This window comes from Echiichthys vipera (genome assembly GCF_963691815.1).
Source record: "Echiichthys vipera genome assembly, chromosome: 1".
Lineage (NCBI taxonomy): Eukaryota > Metazoa > Chordata > Actinopteri > Perciformes > Trachinidae > Echiichthys > Echiichthys vipera.
The window spans coordinates 40,761,717-40,781,655 of record NC_139826.1 but is presented as its reverse complement, the minus strand read 5'-3'; the positions used below and the strand labels follow the sequence as shown (position 1 = coordinate 40,781,655).

The 19,939-nt window shown below is 49.1% G+C and overlaps 1 protein-coding gene across 1 annotated transcript in view; it reads right to left on the bottom strand.

Annotated features, from left to right (window-relative positions):
• LOC310966441 (C-type isolectin Sp-CL4-like) overlaps nucleotides 1-19,939 on the bottom strand; it is a 301,712-nt gene that overhangs the window by 185,860 nt on the left and 95,913 nt on the right. The window lies entirely within an intron of this gene.

The window sequence follows — 19,939 nt, the reverse complement described above, 5'->3', positions numbered from 1 at the left end:
CTGGGTTCGATCCCCAGTGGAACCAGAACCTTATCTTGTTCTAACAGCAGTTCTGGTTGTTGGAGTCAATCTGACAGTAGTTCTGGTTGTTGGAGTTGATTGAGTCCGTGTGTAAACTACACTCGTGTGTAAACTACACTCGTGTGTAAACTACACTCGTGTGTAAACTACACTCGTGTGTAAACTACACTCGAGAGTTCTCACATGCGGACATGTTCAGAGGATCATTTCCTGGGCACAGCATTTCAACTTGTCTCCGGATATATCTCGCAGGAACAATTGATTACAAAAAGAGACCAAGCAAGAAAAAACGTCCATGTTCCAGTGTTTTTTGTGGATCCTGAGGCGTTCACATGTCAGTGTGGAGATCTAATCTCTCCACCTGGTCCTGGGATTTCCCCGAGACCCCCTCCCAGCTGGACGTGCCTGGAACACCGCCCTACGGATGCGCCCAGGGTTCATCCTTACTGCATGCCCGAGCCACCTCAACTGGCTTCTTTCAACGCAAAGGAGCAGTGGCTCTGCTCCTAGTTCCTCAAGAATGGCTGAACTTCTCCCCCTCTCTCTAAGGGAGACTCCAGCCCCCCTCCTGAGAAAACCCATTTCGGCCACTTGTACCAGCAACCTCGTTCTTTGGGTGTTGAACAAGGTTTCATGACTATACATGTGTGGTTCCATAGTGTAGCAGTCATCACGTCTGCTTCACATGCAGAAGGTCCTGGGTTCGATCCCCAGTGGAACCAGAACCTTATCTTGTTCTGACAGTCGTTCCGGTTGTTGGAGTCAATTGAGTCCGTGTATAAACTGCACTCAAGAGTGTTCACATGAGGACGTATTTGGAGGATCATTTCCTGGGCACTGCATTTCAACTTGTCTCCTGATATATCTCGCAGGAACAATTGAGTACAAAAAGAGACCAAGCAAGAAAAAACGTCCATGTTCCAGTGTTTTTTGTGGATCCTGAGGCGTTCACATGTCAGTGTGGAGATCTAATCTCTCCACCTGGTCCTGGGATTTCCCCGAGACCCCCTCCCAGCTGGACGTGCCTGGAACACCGCCCTACGGATGCGCCCAGGGTTCATCCTTACTGCATGCCCGAGCCACCTCAACTGGCTTCTTTCAACGCAAAGGAGCAGTGGCTCTGCTCCTAGTTCCTCAAGAATGGCTGAACTTCTCCCCCTCTCTCTAAGGGAGACTCCAGCCACCCTCCTGAGAAAACCAATTTCGGCCACTTGTACCAGCAACCTCGTCTTTCGGGTCCTGACCCAGCTTACATGGGGTGAGTGGTTCCATAGTGTAGCAGTCATCACGTCTGCTTCACACGCAGAAGGTCCTGGGTTCGATCCCCAGTGGAACCAGAACCTTATCTTGTTCTGGCAGTAGTTCTGGTTGTTGGAGTCAATCTGACAGTAGTTCTGTTTGTTGGAGTCAATTGAGTCCGTGTGTAAACTACACTCATGTGTAAACTACACTCGAGAGTTCTCACATGAGGACTTATTTGGAGGATCATTTCCTGGGCACAGCATTTCCAACTTGTCTCCTGATATATCTCGCAGGAACAATTGATTACAAAAAGAGACCAAGCAAGAAAAAACGTCCACGTTCCAGTGTTTTTTGTGGATCCTGAGGCGTTCACATGTCAGTGTGGAGATCTAATCTCTCCAACTGGTCCTAGGTCTTTCCCGAGGCCCCCTCCCAGCTGGACGTGCCTGGAAGACCGCCCTACGGAGGCGCCCAGGGTTCATCCTTACTACATGCCCGAACCACCTCAACTGGCTCCTTTCAACGCAAAGCCGCAGTGGCTCTGCCCCGAGTTCCTCACGGATGGCTGAACTTCTCCCCCTCTCTCTAAGGGAGACTCCAGCCCCCCTCCTGAGAAAACCCATTTCGGCAGCTTGTACCAGCAACCTCGTTCTTTGCGTCCTGACCCAGCTTTCATGAGTTGAGTGGTTCCATAGTGTAGCAGTTATCACGTCTGCTTAACACGCAGAAGGTCCTGGGTTCGATCCCCAGTGGAACCAGAACCTTATCTTGTTCTGACAGTAGTTCTGGTTGTTGGAGTCAATCTGACAGTAGTTCTGGTTGTTGGAGTCAATTGAGTCCGTGTGTAAACTACACTCGTGTGTAAACTACACTCGTGTGTAAACTACACTCGAGAGTTCTCACATGTGGACATGTTCGGAGGATCATTTCCTGGGCAAAGCATTTCAACTTGTCTCCTGATATATCTCGCAGGAACAATTGATTACAAAAAGAGACCAAGCAAGAAAAAACGTCCATGTTCCAGTGTTTTTTGTGGATCCTGAGGCGTTCACATGTCAGTGTGGAGATCTAATCTCTCCACCTGGTCCTGGGATTTCCCCGAGGCCCCCTCCCAGCTGGACGTGCCTTGAACACCGCCCTACGGATGCGCCCAGGGTTCATCCTTACTGCATGCCGAGCCACCTCAACTGGCTCCTTTCAACGCAAAGGAGCAGCGGCTCTGCTCCGAGTTCCTCACGGATGGCTGAACTTCTCCCCCTCTCTCTAAGGTAGACTCCAGCCCCCCTCCTGAGAAAACCCATTTCTGCCCCTTGTACCAGCAACCTCGTTCTTTGGGTCTTAAACAAGGTTTCATGACCATAGGTATGTGGTTCCATAGTGTAGCAGTCATCACGTCTGCTTAACACGCAGAAGGTCCTGGGTTCGATCCCCAGTGGAACCAGAACCTTATCTTGTTCTGACATTCGTTCTGGTTGTTGGAGTCAATTGAGTTCATGTGTAAACTACACTCGTGTGTAAACTACACTCGTGAGTTCTCACGTGAGGACATATTCGGAAGATCATTTCCTAGGAACAGCATTTTAACTTGTCTCCTGATATATCTCGCAGGAACAATTGATTACAAAAAGAGACCAAGCAAGAAAAAACTTCCATGTTCTTGTGAGACTCTGAAAGCAGATATTTAATTGCTGAACTATGTTAGAAGTACATGTATAATGATTGATAGACGAGGTCCTGACTGAGTGGTTCTATAGTGTAGTAGTCATCACGTCTGCTTTACACGCAGAAGGTCCTGGGTTCAATCCCCAGTGGAACCATATGTTTATCTTGTTCTGACGGTCATTGTGGTTCATCTTATCTCATCTTCAACTGTTTATCCAGCATCAGGTCTCAGGGGCAGCACCTCCAGCATGGGACCCCAAACTTTCCTTTCCCGGGCCACATTAATCATCTCTAACTGGGGGATCCTGGGGCGTTTCCATGTCAGTGTGGAGATCTAATCTCTCCAACTGGTCCTGGGTCTTCCCCGAGGCCTCCTCCCAGCTGGATGTGCCTGGAACACCTCCCTTGGGAGGCGCCTATGGTTCATCCTTACTAGATGCCCGAACCACCTCAACTGGCTCCTTTCAACGCAAAGGAGCAGCGGCTCTACTCCGAGTTCCTCACGGATGGCTGAACTTTTCCCCCTCTCTCTAAGGGAGACTCCAGCCACCCTCCTGAGAAAACCTGTTTCGGCCGCTTGTACCAGCAACCTCGATCTTTGGGTCCTGACCCAGCTCTCATGAGGTGAGTGGTTCCATAGTGTAGCAGTCATCACGTCTGCTTCACACGCAGAAGGTCCTGGGTTCGATCCCCAGTGGAACCAGAACCTTATCTTGTTCTGACGATCGTTCTGGTTGTTGGAGTCAATTGAGTCTGTGTGTAAACTACACTCGTGTGTATACTACACTCGAGAGTTCTCACATGAGGACATATTTGGACGATTTCCTGGGCACAGCAGTAATCGACCCCTGATTGGTCCTCTACTGCATAGATTCTGGTTTCAAAATGACAACACTGACGCCGTTTGTATCCGCGATATTTTAGCTTCACTTTAGTGCAGCGGGAGGCCAATTTTTATACATACAGTCATACTGAAGTGTCCTTTAACCCCAAAGAGGAAAGCCTGTTGAGTGCATTATGGGAAATGTAGAATCCACTGCCTTGGTTTTGACTGCCCTCTTTTTTTAATGAACCTCTACACTGGACGGTGACGCTGTGTTGCTTTAACCCGAGTCTGAGGGTCCAGACGTCTGAAACATGCAGCAGTTTATAGCATGAGTGGTTCCATAGTGTAGTAGTCATCACGTCTGCTTTACACGCAGAAGGTCCTGGGTTCAATCCCCAGTGGAACCATATGTTTATCCTCTTCTGATGGTCATCGTGGTCCATTTCATCTTCAACCGTTTATCCAGCATCAGGTCTCAGGGGCAGCATCTCCAGCAGGGGACCCCAAACTTCCCTTTCCCGGGCCACATTAACCAGCTCTAGCGGGTGGATCCTGAGGGGTTCCCAGGCCAGTGTGGAGATATAATCTCTTCACCTGGTCCTGGGTCTTCCCCGAGGCCTCCTCCCAGCTGGACGTGCCTGGAACACCTCCCTAGGGAGGCGCCCAGGGTTCATCCTTAGAGCAAACACTGTTGGGTGCATTATGGGAAATGTAGGATCCAGTGCTTTTGTTTTTGTCTCTTTTGAGTCCATCAGCTGTGTGAAGTATAATTCCATGTAATGCCCTATAAAGAGAGAATTACAATTTTTATAGGTGAGGATATTTGCCGTCAGACTCAGAAACAAATCCTCCTTCAAACATTATTCAACACAGGCGCTCCTGCGTTATCTCAGCGTAGCGCTCACTGAGGGCAGGTACAACGGAGATAACGTTATCTAGAAGTGGAAATGTGCCCTCTGATGCTATCGAACCTGTTTTCCTTTCTCTCTGCTGTGGTTTCATTTAAGCATTTTCCTGCTTTTCTGTAGAAGCTTCTGCCGTCCTCAGCAGTGCGACTCTCTTCCTCTTGTCGTTTTAAAGCAAGTCACCAAAAGTTCAGTCACATCTCTCCGTCTAATCCTTAAATCTCATTTTATCTCCACCATCTTAAACCCTCAGTTCATTTGATGCTGTGAGCGACTGAAGGCAGGGAGAGGAAGGGTGGCTTCTCTGCCTTTTTTGTTTTAAAGCTCCCCGATGAGCGCCGATGAAATGACTTTGGCGGCTGCTGCTAATGCGCTATAATTGGTACGAGGAGCGACTCGCTCTGAACAATTATAACACGCAGGAGCTGTAATCTCTGCTGAGACTCTGAGGAAGACACACTCTCTCCGTCTTTGGTGTCAGCCTGCTGAGAGAGTCTGAAAACACAGAATGTAGACGTCGACAGCACACGTACCTGCTGCAGCCCAGACGACCAAACCTCACTCTTTCTGTCGTCACAGAGATTAAATGCATTAAAATGTCTATGAAGGACTAAACGCATGTTATTTATTTATTTGAGCTGTGTATTTACATCATCCCGAATGATCAAACAACCAGGAAATGGGTCATTTTATTCATTTAACACTGTTACATTTGGTCGCCTGTAGCATCACAACCAGCCAGAAGCTTCGTGAATTTACTTTTTATCCACTTTTAAGGCACATTTTTACCCATACATGAGATCTGATGGGTGTGATGTTATCAGAGAATCAATCTGAGCAAACAATGAGTCAAACATTCATTCATCTTCAGCCTCTTGTCCCTGTCGGGGTCGCGGGGGGCTGGAGCCGATCCCAGCTGACATCGGGCGTGAGGCGGGGTCCACCCTGGACAGGACGCCAGTCTATCACAGGACACATAGAGACGAACAGAGACAGACAACCATCACACCTACGGGTGATTTAGAGTCATCAATGAACCCATCGATGTCAAACTGATCCAGTAAAGAGTCGCTGTGGCTGCAGGTTTTCATTCCAACCAAGCAAGAACACACCTGACTCGACTTACTCAATCACCTGAACTGTCTTCACACAGGTGATTTGTTGGACCAGGTGTGTTTTTGATTAGTTGGAGTGAAAACCTGCAGCCACACGGCCCTCTACTAGATCAGTTTGACACCCCTGACTTAACCAAACACGTGCACGTCTTTGGACTGTGGGAGGAAACCGGAGAACCCGGAGAAAACCCACGCAAACACGGGGAGAACATGCACACAGAAGGGCTAAACACCACAGAAACACAGATTCTAACGTGAAACTGCTTAATTCGGATTTTACTGCTTCATTTTGGAGGGGAGGAGATCTCTGCATGGTGAGACTGAACAAGACAACAACTCCCATGATCCCACGCTGCTTCGCCACATCACCAGGCAGGAAATGACATATTGTACATTTAAAAGGTCGTTTGTGAAAACAAAACACAACATTTTTAGTGTTTCTCACAAAAACACATCAACACAAGGTTTGACATTCTGTTGTTGCCAAAAACTTGCCTCTTATTTTCCTGTTCAACTGTATGGGGGCGTAACTATCAATTCATCTAACGGATGGCTCAAATCAAGCAATCTGATTGGTCGTTAGCCGTGATATAATACCACACAGTATATCACAGTGATGACATCTTATTCCTTTACACAGTTCTTTATCTCTCTGCTTTCACCCGTCTCTACAAGGCGGTTGGGAATTCCTGCTGTTACTGTTTTTTTGTGAGAACGATGCTTTACAGAGGATCGTTAATAGAAACTGTTTGAATTGGAATCTGTCCATTTCATATAAGCAATAGCTCACTTTAGGCTGTGGTGTATTGGGGTTATATCACATTTAAGGGGGCCCCTGAACGCCCCTGAACGCCCCTTAATGCCCCTGAACGCCCCTTGATCTTCATTCTGTCTCTTCAGAAACCTACAGGTGACGTCACGGAGACTACAACCGTGTTTTACACAGTTTATAGTTTCTCTGCATCCGTAAAAAGCCTTCAGAGAGTTGTTTGACTTTGATTGACGTTGTTTTTTGAGGCCGTGATATTCAAAAGACTCAAGCGACTCGAATATTTGTCTCAAACAAATTCATCGTGTTCAACCTGAGCTGCTCTTTCCAGTAACTGAGACACGTAACGAAAGTAGACAGGAGCCTAAAAAATACATGAGCAGGGAGTGTTAGTGTGTGTAAGGGAAGACAGATGAAACACAGCATTTGTGCACTATTGTTATTCACTACAGTAGAAATACGTCGGATACACAGGAGCTCAGCTGGAGACGATAGTTGGAGCTGCTCTTCCGACCCAGAGAGCTCGTTCTTCGGTGTCCTCGGGGCTCAGCTCGTTGTGAGCAAATGTTTCTCCCTCCATCCATCAGAGCCCTGAGGGATCCTCTCACCCCGTCATCTGCTTCTTCTTCTTCTTAATGCCTTCTCTCTCTTCGCCACGGCGTCCGGCCCAGTCCAACCCTACGGGGAAGCAGCTTCCAGGTCCCTCGTGTGTCTCCTTATGTTGCTGAGTTCTGCTCAGCTCGACTGATGAATTATGGAGGCGAGCAGGATGACAGAAGGGCCCCAGAACTGAGTGCATGCTCAATGTTTGATAAGATTTAGGCACAGATCAGGAAAGTCCTCTGAGGAAATACTGCAGCCGTACAGAACAGTAACAAACCGTACAATGAGGAGAACTCACACTTGTTTCCATAGAGAAGTCCTGACTCGGCTCAACTGGGTTTGTATCGGTCTGTCCGCCTCAACCAGCAGGGGAGTGTTTCCATTACAAAAGGCCATTTGAAGTTGTGTTTTTACAAAGTCAGTCGAGGTCATCTTCTGCTAACCATGAATCAAGTTTTATGGCAATCCATCAGAATCAGAATCAGGTTTATTGCCAGACAATTTTCATTGCAAGGAGTTTGACTTGATTTAACGGTGCCTACATAAATATAACCATGAACACAAGCAAAACTAAACGTATGGCATTGAATTATATACATGAAATATAAGTGACTGTATTTGTGTGACCAGTGCAGGAGGTAGTTTGTGGGTTAAAGTGTCCAGTGAAAAAAAAAAAAAGGGGGGGGGGGGGGGGGGTGTTAATATAACACCTGTGATTTGGGTAACGTATGAGTTCCAGATGTCGTTAATATAACGAATGACCGTTAAGTGTCTTTAACAGAGATCCAGAGCCTGATGGCAGAGGGGAAGAAACTGTTCCTGTGGCGGGAGGTTTTGGTCCTCCGACCAGAGGGGAGGGGTTCAAACAGGTAGTGTCCAGGGCGGGAGGGATCAGCAGCTATCCTCCTCGCTCTCCTCAGGGTCCTGGAAGAGTAGAGTTCTGGGAGAGAAGGGAGGTAGCAGCCAATCACCTTTTCTGCAGAACGTATGATACGCTGCAGTCTGCGCCTGTCCTTGGCGGAGGCAGCAGCGTACCAGACGGTGATGGAGGAGGTGAGGATGGACTCGATGATGGCGGTGTAGAAGTGGACCAGCGTTGTCTGCGGTAGATTGAACTTCTTCAGCTGCCTCAGGAAGTACATCCTCTGCTGAGCCTTCTTGATGAGGGAGCTGATGTTTGGCTCCCACCTGAGATCCTGGGAGATGATGGTTCCCAGGAAGCGGAAGGACTCCACAGTGTCCACTGGAGAGTCACACAGGATGATGGGGGAGGGTGGGGCTGTGCTCTTTCTGAAGTCTATAGTCATCTCCACTGTTTTTGAAGCGTCCAGTATTTGAAATTTTTCAGCCTGGACCAAAGTTTTGAACTGGCCGCCCGACTGACCAAAAGTCCCAGCGCTGAGTCTAACAACATCATACGGGTTGATGTAAAGAGCTGTTCAGGTGTGTTGTTTCTGTGGATTCATACATTGACGCGCTCATTGAGTCCAATCAGCTCTGATTGTACAGTTTATTCCTCACATTGACACTTCACTGCCAGACAACAGAGTACAGTAGTTCAGTTCTTTGCTATTATTACTATTACTCATATAAACTATCATTAGATGACATAAATGTATAGCCATACGTGCGTAGCGGGAGCGTGCGTAGCGCGAGCATGCATAGCTGTTCTTTTTCGTATCCGTCTCAGCGCTACGTCTCAGCGCTACGTCTCAGCGCTACGTCTCAGCGCTACGTTCCAGCGCTACTTTTCAGCGCTACGTCTCAGCGCATCAAATCCCGGCACGCTCTGGCATAGAAAAGTCCTGGCTCGGCTCAACTCGGTTTGACTCGGTCTGTCGGCCTCAACCAGCAGGGGTTTGCGTTTCCATTACAACAGGCCACTTCAGGACAGCCTCATGGCACCGCTGTGTGTTTTGTAGGGCTGTCTCGATCAAGGATTTTCTTGGTCGACCAGGTGAAGTCCTTTAGAGTCGACTAATCCACTCATATACATACATATATATATATATATATGCCACCCTTCCCCGACGACTCATCGTGATGTCGGAGGGACCTGAAAACACTTCCATGTTCTTGTGAGACTCTGAAGGCAGATATTTAACTGTTTTGAACCATATTTAGAAGTACATGTATAATGATTAACAGACAATGATGTGTCTGAGTGGTTCCATAGTGTAGTAGTTATCACATCTGCTTTACACGCAGAAGGTCCTGGGTTCAATCCCCAGTTGAACCAAATCTTTACCTTGTTCTGACGGTCATCTGATCTTCAGCCTCTTATCCGGGGTCAGGTCTCAGGGGCAGCAGCTCCAGCAGGGGACCCCAAACTTCCCTTTCCCGGGCCACATTAACCAGCTCTAACTGGGGGATCCTGAGGCGTTCCCAGGCCAGTGTGGAGATCTAATCTCTCCACCTGGTCCTGGGTCTTCCCCGAGGCCTCCTCCCAGCTCTCCTCTTTATCTTGTTCTGACGGTCGTTCTGGTTGTCGGAATCATTTTCCGATGTGATTGGCTTTTGCACCACACTCTCCCTGTAGGCACAACCATAACCATACGCACGCTCCCGCTTTGCACACTCTCGCTACGCTCTTCTTCGTGGGTTTTTTTAATCCTCTTGGCAGCTCGCTAAGCTCCGCTGTGTTTGTTTCTGTCTGGTCACTGATGTAGCCTTTATTCAGTCAGTTCGGCTGTTTGTCGTATTTTAGTGAAAGAAAACCTATTTTCTACCTTTTTTCTAAGAGTTGATCATGTTAAAGTGTTTATATTCTTACCTAGAAGAAGAACAAGTCTTTACCTTTTTACCAAATAAATATATAAACGCATAAATGCAGCAAAGTGTCTCCTACTGTTTCAGAATCTCACTTCACTTTGATTTAAGGTTGTTACAGTAATCCCTAAACAAGCTGACTCATTATTGCAGTGTTTGCATGATTGCACGACGTCATTAAAAAGTTTCTAGGCTATAGATCTGATACATGGTATTTTTAGAATCGAACCGAACCCAAAAACCGTGACCCCAAAACCGTGATATGAACGAACAGTGGATGTTGTGACCGTCCCACCGGCGTTCACAGTGAATGGCGTCCTGTTGTGTCTTTGGTGTTTCAGTCTGTCGGGGTTAAGAGTGAATCTCCTCTCCAAACGTGTTTGACCGGAGACACAGATGCGTCTGGGTCTTATTTCTCTTCCAGTGGTTATGAACATGCATCCTCTGTCGTCACGTCTGCAGCCAGACTGTTCGTGTCTCACAGAGTGAATCCCCGGCCGTCAGTCGTCTCCTCTCCTCAGTGAAGCCGTGAATATTTCAGCAGCGAGCTGCAGGTTCTGGGTCAGTGTGTCAGTGTGCGATCCGCAGTGACAGGCTGAAGGAGGGGCCGAGGCAGAGCGTCTAAAGCTCACTGAAGAGGAGGAGGAAGATGAGGAGGGGGTCACTGAGTAAATCACGAGCAGCTCCAGTGAAGACGTTACAGACAGATGCAGTCGAACGCTGTTCACATGAACCTGCAGTCCGACAGTATTTGAGTCAGCGGGGAAAATGAGTTAGGGGTGAAGGAGTTTAGCCGAGTGAGTCTCAAGATTTGGTTTATGGAAATGCTCTGGATATGTCCAGACCAGGGGTGGGCACTTCAGGTCCTGGAGAGCCACTGTCCTGCATGTTTTAGGTTTCTCTCTGCTCCTGGAGCCTCTGTCCTGCATGTTTTAGGTTTCTCTCTGCTCCTGGAGCCACTGTCCTGCATGTTTTAGGTTTCTCTCTGCTCCTGGAGCCACTGTCCTGCATGTTTTAGTTTCTCTCTGCTCCTGGAGCCACTGTCCTGCATGTTTTAGGTTTCTCTCTGCTCCTGGAGCCACTGTCCTGCATGTTTTAGTTTCTCTCTGCTCCTGGAGCCACTGTCCTGCATGTTTTAGGTTTCTCTCTGCTCCTGGAGCCACTGTCCTGCATGTTTTAGGTTTCTCTCTGCTCCTGGAGCCACTGTCCTGCATATTTAGGTTTCTCTCTGCTCCTGGAGCCACTGTCCTGCATGTTTTAGGTTTCTCTCTGCTCCTGGAGCCACTGTCCTGCATGTTTCAGGTTTCTCCCTACCCCTAACACACCTGAGTCTAAGGCTAATTGCCCAACCCTGGTCTAGAGCTTTTATTGTGAAAGGAAAGGACGGTAAAAGTGAATCTGGTATGCGTCCCCCCTGTCGAGGTTAAAGGAGTAACGTTTAGGACTATGGAGCGTCTGTGTTGTTTTTGTAAAGTATACAACACAACGTGATTGGTTGATGCCTTTAGTCACAGTGTGAAAGCTCTTGTTCCATTAAAAACATGTCTTTGTAGACGAGACTGTTTCAGGGCTGAGGTCCGGGTACTTGTACTCATACCCGGTCTCTAGAGTCCTCTTTGGTAGGACTCTCTGGCCCTCCATGAGGACCATGGTCCTCTCAGAGCCCATCAAAGTGTTCACGGTGGGCCTCCTCAGGGCCCGGCCCAGTCCTCTGGTGAACTCGTGGTTGGAGTTCAGGTGCAGGTGCGACGTAGTTCCTCTCCACCTCAGGTTGTTGTGGTGTTACATCATTTCCTGCCTCTCGCTGACGGCCTCTCTAACCCGGCGTCTCCTCCTCCTGCAGCCTGGAGTTGAAAAGGGCAAAGCTAATGAATATTCTACTCTGGCCCAGATTCCAGGATGAAGCCTCGTAGGTGCGCCATGACAGCGCCTGTTACCGTGTCTTTGAAATATGAAGTGTGTGTGTGTGTGTGTGTGTGTGTGTGTGTGTGATAAACAACGTCGCTGAACATGGAAACAGAGAGCGAGTGTTTTCTGCTGATGAGTCGTTTTTGCAGCCGCGCTGAATCAAGTTGTTTTCCAGGTCGTCGTTCGATGATCTTTTAAATCAACGAGATCATTTGTTTTGAACCGGTTCTTCTGGAGCACGAGCGGTTGTTGTGTGCACCTCGCCGAGCGCTCCGTGTTTACTCCGAATCATCTGACAGGAAGCACCTTTGATCAGGAGCGACTCAGCGAGGGCAGACACATGATATAAACCAGGGGTCTTTAACCTTTACTGTCAAAAGAGTAACTCCCACTGTGCCTCCGTCCCGTGCCCCGTGCTTTAGGGTCCTTGTCCCCCCCTCCAGGCCCGTTTGTACTCACACTACCTGGGCCTCGGAGAATGCTTCTTGCTGCCTATACGTCATCACGCCGTAACACGTCACACGCATTGATGACGTCATGGCGATGCGTGGCTTTGTTTCCAGATCTTTCCGTAGACCTCGGAGTTTTTGTGCGTCTTGTCGACTGTTTTTGAATCTTTTCATCGACCAAATCTGCAGTAAACACTCCACCTCCGCATCACACCAACGTGAACCTTTCACCGCCATTGTTTGAAATGTCCGCGCATGGTCCCTCCTTCTTTTTTCTACGTCCCAACAGGCGCACAGGAAATGACCTCAGAACCGCCGTAGGCCTCGTGCTCGTACACGTGCGCACGCTCGTGCTCGTACACGTGCAAACGTGCTTTACTTTACTTAACTTGAATCCAAAGAGAGATTAAAGTGATACTTTGCTCATTGTGTTCCTCATGCAGAGCATTAAAATCAAGTTCCGCATTATTGGGCGGGTGGCGATCGGAGCCTCGTTGGTCCCATTTAAGCTCGGACACATTTGATTTGTATTTGCTAACATTGTGTTTGTGACGTCATTTAATTTCTGGGGACTTTAAATGTTTATTTTCGTCATGTTTAAGACGTTATCATGACTCCGAGTCTCTCTGGATGAACTGTGCAGCTGCAGCCTCCGTGTTAATGTCATACGTCACCTGTTCACTAAAGGTGACTCGGGCATTTATTCAGGTGTTAAACTGCCATCACATTAGACACACACACACACACACACACACACACACGCACACACACTCCGCCTCGTCCTAAGGTGAGACCTGGTTGCCACAGTAACAGCCTCCACCTCTTTCCTGCTGCTGTCAGTGTTGATATTCAGAAACACACAGTCCACAGATGGACGCACGTGTTCCACGATTGTGATCACACACGCACACACACACACACACACAAACACAAACACACACATACACACACACACACACACACACACACACACAAACATACATACACACACACACACACAAACACAAACACACACACACGCACACACATGTAGACGCACACAAACACACACACATGTAGACGCACAAACACAGACGCACGCACACACACACACACGCACACACACACACACACACATGCACACACATATATGTACACACACACAGACAAACACTCGCACATACCCAAACACACACACACAAAAACACACAGAAACAAACAAACACACACACACACACACAGACACACAAACACACACCGTGACCTCGTCCAGATGGGCCGAACGAGCGGAGTGTCACCAGAGGAGCGAGTCATTGTGGCACAGACAGATTTTGGCCCGGGAGCGTCTGCGGCCCCCCGCGGCCCCCCACATCCCCCCGTGGCCCCCCCTCGGCCCCCCGTAGCCTCCTGGAGAGCAGCCAAAGACGGGCTGCGTCACTCTGCCGCTCTGTGTCAACATTTCCCCCAAAACACCCGACACGTTCGGACTCATGACACTCTGAGAGACTCTCGTAGTTTCCCGACCTCTCCGTGTGACCCGCCCCTCGTGTGAGCGACAGCCGGGGAACATCAGGCAGAGGGGGGGGTATATGGAAACCTTATGTTTTACTCAATTTCCCAGTTTTAAGAGTCAAAGTCCGAGTTTAACCTGAGAGCGACTGGATGAACAGGACATGGTGAAGAAGACACAAAGTGTTGTTGATCACCTGCAGACACTTTCCTCCTGATCAGAGCTGAAATAACCAGTCGACCTGTTTCCTGTGTTGCAGATTCGTCGGCGGCTGTGAAGAAGACTCACTCCTGTAAGTTCACCGTTCCTGTTTCATCTGCACGTCTGTGGTTGAGTTGTGTTTTCAGCGTCACTGGTGCTTCTGGATGATCTGCTCACTGAGGCAGACGCTGCTGAATTAGTGGGTGAATGAGGGTTTTTAAGGGCGCCCTCCCACTGTGCCTCCGTCCCGTGCCCCCTGCTTTAGGGTCCTTGTCCCCCCCTCCAGGCCCGTTTGTACTCACACTACCTGGGCCTCGGAGAATGCTTCTTGCTGCCTATACGTCATCACGCCGTAACACGTCACACGCATTGATGACGTCATGGCGATGCGTGGCTTTGTTTCCAAATCTTTCCGTAGACCTCAGAGTTTTTGTGCGTCTTGTCGACTGTTTTTGAATCTTTTCATCGACCAAATCTGCAGTAAACACTCCACCTCCGCATCACACCAACGTGAACCTTTCACCGCCAGGAGACGGTTAAGTTTAGTCTCTAAAGGTGACGGTTAAGTTCAGACAACTAAAGGTGACCGTTAAGTGTAGTCAGATTTTATGTTCATATCAGATGTAGAACGTTGATTAAATCCTTAATAAGTACCTGGACTGTTTGTTTTGCCATTCAGCGAACCCCCTCTGGTGCAGCTCACCTCTCCTGTCAAGTCTCCTCCTGTCTGCCATCACACACACACACACACAGACACACACACACACACACACACACACACACACACACACACACACACACACACACACACACACACACAGGACAGGATGCTCCATCACTGTCGAACAGCCTGTGGAGACAGACGTGCTGTTTTGTTTTATGCGGTCTGGAAAGTGTCGGATTGTTTATGAAGTGAATGTGCCGCGGTGTGTATTCTGCCCTGTACCTTCAGTCGTTGGTGTGTCAGCGTTTAAACGTGTCACGTGTTTGGTATGAGTGATGTCACTGGAGAATTGTTTCTCTTGTGACACATTGCTGTCAAATTCAAAACCCCACTTGCATCGTGGTGGATGGGGCCAAACTACGTGCATGAGATGATCCCTCTGCAGGTTTGGCACATGCACTCGATGCTAAGGTGGAGCAGTGGGAGGATTTGGGCCGTGAGGGTCGGTGTTTCACAGTCTATGGGCATGGTGCTCCCTCAACATTGGCGCTCACTCCTGTTTATCTAGTAGTGTCTTCTGTCTTCTCCTCGGCGTTGGTGCTAGTTTGGCGACTTCGGTAAACATCAGCCAGATAAAGTGTATGAATAATTAGGGGCGTGGCCTCTTGAGTGACAGCCAGCCTCTGGCCCTCACTTCTCCTCCGAGGTAAACGTCAGCCAGATGGACTAAGCCCCTCCCCCCAACGTCACATACATGCCCTATTTTGGTCAGAGGAAATGAGGCGGAGTCAAAGTCTGACAAGATGGAGACTCCCGTAGGTGAGGACGATCGGATCAAGTTGAGAGAACGGACCTGACGGAGACGCTACGACTGTTTTTATAAAGTTTATGGTTTTAGCAGAAAGATTACAGAGTATCCACAACGTTGATCCTGGTCTGATGTGCTGATGGAGCACAACATGCCTCCTTTACTGGATGACCACAGGGGAGGGGTGCGTCCTCCCCTCTCGTATTTGTTCAGTGCCAAAGCCGACATGTGAGGGGTCACGTCATTAAGACTGCAGATGATTGGTGTCTCAATCATGGCCCTGTGTGTGTGTGTGTGGGGGGGGCTCAGTGTCCAAAACGAAGGAGCTGAATATAGATTTCAGGACGGATCCTACGTTCCCGTCTCCTGTGGTGATTAATGGCTGTGTGCAGCAGAACAGTACAAACATCCTGGCGCTGTTATTGAGCCTTTGAACCCCGCGTTGATGCACTTCAGCATCTGTATTTGAACACAACACAACAAGCTCCAGGGTTTGAATGTCGACAACACTTCTGTGGTCAGTCCTTTTCTCGTCCTCTGTGTGCCGGCAAGTCTTACTTACCTGTGAGAACAAAAACAGGCTGCAGGATGTTAAAGTGTGCTGCAAAATGGCTGGAAAGAAGTTTGAAACAGGTGTGGTCCACCCTGACGGATCCCAGCCTGTCTGCAGAGGTTCTGTCACATCCTGACACGTTTACGACCAACGGACTTAAGGACTCGTTCGCCCCGGCTGCTGCTGCTGTTGCTCATTGAACCAATTACTGAAGATGTATTTCTGTTGTTTATCTCATCATACAACACTGGGCATTGCTTTTAGTAGGACCCTCCCCCGACCATGGTTTTTCCTGGTCGACATATGCATATACTGTATATATGTATATTTCCCCGCCCCCTCAATAAAGGTTTGGGACAAAAAACACACTTCACTCATTGGTCAGATGTGTCTGGGGCGGGTGCAGTATCGTAGTTCCTGAACTTCTCTCCCATTGGTCAGAATTGCCATGCTGATGTAAACAGAGTGACAGCAGCCATTGCACCCCCCCCCCCCCCCCAATTGATTCACATTTGTTCAATTGATGTCACAACGGAGAGACAACTGCAGGGTTGATTTCGACGTTAGTCCTCTGTTTTTACATCGTTTGTTGTTGTCGTCGTGGTGACAGGGGAGGGACTTAATCATGACGTCATTACATATCTGCCTACAGGAGCTGGGTTGGTCAAGGTGTATCAGATCGGCCGATGCAGGCTGCTGCGTTCATCCATAGTTAGTTCCTGTCGTTATTTATAGACAGGCGTCCACGGGCGGCTCTGTATTCCTTTTTTAAATTAAAAAAATGTTCCTTTTTTGAACACTGAGACTCGTAACATTTGTTTCATCATTGTGTAATTTTTTATGATGTAAATTGAAGGAACAAACGTAGAATCAGCTCCGAAGGAGGCCCCGCCACAATAAGAGCGTCACAGGAGGTGGTTCTAAAGGTCTCAGGTTGAAAACTGGAGATCAGGCCCCGCCTCCTCAGCCTCCGTGCTGATTGGTTGTGTGTGATGTCATCATCACTGAGCCTGTCGCGTCTCTGTACAGACTCTGTGATGTCACATCCTGTGATGTCAGCAGCCCCTGGACCCTCCGCAGCACTGGAGCATGATGGGAGCAGAGCAGGGGCTGCTGGGAGCACGGGCCGAGGATTCTGGGTAATCAGACCTTTTACTGCTCATCACTGACCTTCGCCTCCGCGTTTATCCGCGCAGTAACATTTATGTTTATTAATAAACGTTTGTTCACCTGCAGGAAGCTCCTCAGCTCCCGACAGTTGCTCTAAAAAATCTTCAGTCCGTATCGTTCATCGGCTAAAGGTGAAAGACAAAGTATCGGTGTCGACCCTAAAAAATTCATATCAGTCGATCCCACACTAGAGCTTGTTTGTAAGCGGGCCGGGACCACCTCTTCCACCAGGTCTCCGCCCTCTTATTGGGTCCTCATCTGGTCTGACCCAGTACGATCATTGTGCTCCCACTTGCACAAACGAACCTCAGCCAATGAGGAAACACACTCAACCATGAGTCAGCCGGGCTAAATAAGTCTGGTGTGAAAGCGCCCTCAGTCTGTACGTGTCCTGAAATGAGTCTGAGGGCGCACTCACAGTGTCCTTCTGTACCGGGCCAAAACCGTTTTTTCAGCTAAAGCCTAGTACGTTTAAGCAGTGTGAGTGCACCCGCTCCGCGCATAACTGCGGACAGCTGGCCGTCCACGGCCCGTTTGGGAGAGGTGGGCTTTAGAAAAGCACGTTTGCACATGTACGAGCACGAGCGTGCGCACGTGTACGAGCACGAGCACGAGCACGAGGCCTACGGCGGTAGCGGTATGTCCGCCTGTTGGGACATAGAAAAAAGGAGGGACCATGCACGAACGTTTAAAACAATGGCGGTGAAAGGTTCACGTTGGTGTGATGCGGAGGTGGAGTGTTTACTGCAGATTTGGTCAATGAAAAGATTCAAAAACAGTCGACAAGACGCACAAAAACTCAGAGGTCTACGGAAAGATCTGGAAACAAAGCCATGCATCGCCATGACGTCATCAATGCGTGTGACGTGTTACGGCGTGATGACGTATAGGCAGCAAGAAGCATTCTCCGAGGCCCAGGTAGTGTGAGTACAAACGGGGCTGGGGCGCGGGGGGAGAGGGAGGGGGGGGGCAAGTACCCTAAAGCCCAGATCGTGGTGCGGAAGGACAGTGTGAGTGCGCCCTGAAACCCTGCACTTGAGTCCAGCAGCGTGAATCACCACCGTCTCTGTTAGTGATGTTGAACCGACCCGTTAAAGATGTTACGCTGCACTGGGACACATCCATCCTGCTCTCCGCGGTGCACTGGGAGTCTATGTTTCCCTCATTAGACGCAGTTTAAAGCCTGAGAGCAGAGAGTGGATGAGGGTGAATGTGTGACGGGGGACCGCTGCCAGAGCGGAGTGTCTCTCATTAGAGCTGATAAGGACGGGTAATGTATGTGAGACCCTCCTGCAGCCGTCTGTGCGTGGGATGGCGCTGATCCTTCAGGCGCCGTGGAGGCGTTTTCCAAACAACTGTGAATCTATTGACTGGGTCTGACGGGGGGGGGGGGGGGAGCAGAAACCGTCCCCCTGTTCTGCCAATTTGGAGGAAGAATGGAGCTCCTGCTGCTCCTCAGTCTCGCCTCTCGCCCGCAGCCCTCTCGTCTCCGGCGCTCTGATGTTTGCTCTGCTCGCCTGTTTGCAGCTTAATCGCTCTCAATGATGCTCCGCAGCTCAGCCGGGATTTGCTTTATGAGGCAGAGTGGGATGTCGGGGGAAGTGCCCCGTTAGGTGGAGCTGCACTTCAGTCCTTTAAGTCACTTATGCTGCACAGATCCACCGGAGCAACGTGAGAGCAAAAGCACTGCTCAAGGGCACTTAAATACCATAATGTAACAGTGGACGGCTGAAACAGCACGTTAGGTTTAACCTGAATGTGTCAAAGTCCCGGGATCGAACGAGCTTCCACCACTGCGTTGGCGTCTCCCTCCAGTCTGATGTGATTGGATGAGAGCTGTCATGAGGTAAAGGTTTGAATCCCTGTAGACCGTACGGCCTCAGACAGGGGCGCTCTTCATGAGGTAAAGGTTTGAATCCATGTAGACCGTACAGCCTCAGACAGGGGCGCTCTTCATGAGGTAAAGGTTTGAATCCCTGTAGACCGTACGGCCTCAGACAGGGGCGCTCTTCATGAGGTAAAGGTCTGAATCCCTATAGACCGTACAACATGGTTGTGTGGTGGTCAGCACTGTCGCCTCACAACAAGAGGGTTCCTGGTTTGAATCCCGGCTGGGGCCCTTCTGTGTGGAGTTTGCATGTTGTCCCCGTGTCTGCGTGGGTTTTCTCCGGGTTCTCCGGTTTCCTCCCACAGTCCAAAGACGTGCAGGTGTTGGGTTCATTGATGACTCTAAATCACCCGTAGGTGTGAATGGTTGTCTGTCTCTGTTCGTCTCTATGTGTCCTGTGATAGACTGGCGTCCTGTCCAGGGTGGACCCCGCCTCACGCCCGATGTCAGCTGGGATCGGCTCCAGCCCCCCACGACCCCGACAGGGACAAGAGGCTGAAGATGAATGAATGTCTGTAACGCGTGGCTGCTGCAGCTTCACTGTGTGCACGCTGCACCGTTGCTTCTGCAGATTTGAAGAAGAATTAAAGCCCAAGCCGGGATTTGAACCAGGAACCCTCTTGCTGTGAGGCAATTAAAGAATGAAAGCTGTTAACAAAGGTCTTTACTGGCAGTTTTGCCTGTTACTGTTCACGTCTGAGCCGAATGTTTTAGATTTATTGAAGTGCGATTTAGTAAACGTCCAATTTATTCACTGTTTTGGTTGTTTTGTTTTTATTCAAATGCATTTTTCATCAAAAAAAGTCCATATTATTTATTGTTTTTGCTTGTTTTGTTCATTTATTTTGGATATTTTAAAATATTTCCCAGTTTTCATGTGAAATAATCTTTAAAAAT